This window comes from Etheostoma spectabile, chromosome 5 (genome assembly GCF_008692095.1).
Source record: "Etheostoma spectabile isolate EspeVRDwgs_2016 chromosome 5, UIUC_Espe_1.0, whole genome shotgun sequence".
Lineage (NCBI taxonomy): Eukaryota > Metazoa > Chordata > Actinopteri > Perciformes > Percidae > Etheostoma > Etheostoma spectabile.
In genome coordinates this window covers 17,382,750-17,383,625 of record NC_045737.1, presented here as the reverse complement: position 1 = coordinate 17,383,625, position 876 = coordinate 17,382,750, and the positions used below count along the sequence as shown (strand labels likewise).

The 876-nt window shown below is 40.5% G+C and overlaps 1 protein-coding gene across 1 annotated transcript in view; it reads right to left on the bottom strand.

Moving 5' to 3' along the window:
- The window catches only part of nf2a (NF2, moesin-ezrin-radixin like (MERLIN) tumor suppressor a), a 29,737-nt gene that overhangs the window by 13,959 nt on the left and 14,902 nt on the right, over positions 1 to 876 (bottom strand). The gene's annotated exons all lie outside the window — the stretch shown is intronic.

Genomic DNA, 876 nt, shown 5'->3' with positions numbered 1-876 from the left:
CGGTTTACACCTATCGCCATTTCTTGCCACTGGGGGACCATAGGCAGGCTGGGAGAATGCCAAATGCCAAGTTTCTTTTTTCAAGAATTAAAATTTCTGAAAATATATACACCAATATGAATTTAACTTATTAATAGCAAAGATGAATTGGCCTATTTGTGAAAAAGAAAAATATATTAATATATATGAAGATAGGCTTACTATAGGTATGGTAGCCACTATGGTAGCCATACAGTTCAGCTTAAGGATTCAGTGTGCTTTCCACATGTATGTTTAACATGAAACATGATGTAATTTTCATCCATCTGGCCTGGTTTAATATGCAACTACATTTTATACAGTATATGTAGTAGGCGGTCCCTACAGCATCTCTCTTCTCTTAATTTTGTATATTAGCACGCTAACTTTTGCTAATTAACACTAAACAGAGTACAGCTGAGGCTGATTGGAATGGCATTCATTTTGCAGGTATTTTGATCATAAACCTAGACTGGGTAAACCCGGCCCACTCTGCCATCCATTTGATTTCCCCTACAGCTTGGTCTGGAAAAATGCACGTTTAATTCTCCTGCTTCAGTTCACAATTATGCAGGAACCAATCATAAACTGGCTTATCCACCTGGCGCGCTATTGGCAGGTTTAACATGATGACAATAGAGAAGCAACCGAGCAGATTTTTGTTTACATTTAAGCGGCCACCGAACGCCACCGAAGCACAGCAAACCTGTTGATGCCAATGTCGCTTCTACATCACCCGGATTGTTGGTCTGATTGGTTGAAGGACTTTCCAATCACGTACAGAGTCATTTGAACTATGCCCGTTGGTCACGCCTCTTGTGCAGAGAAAATTCAGAGCAGACTCCCCAGACCAATGCT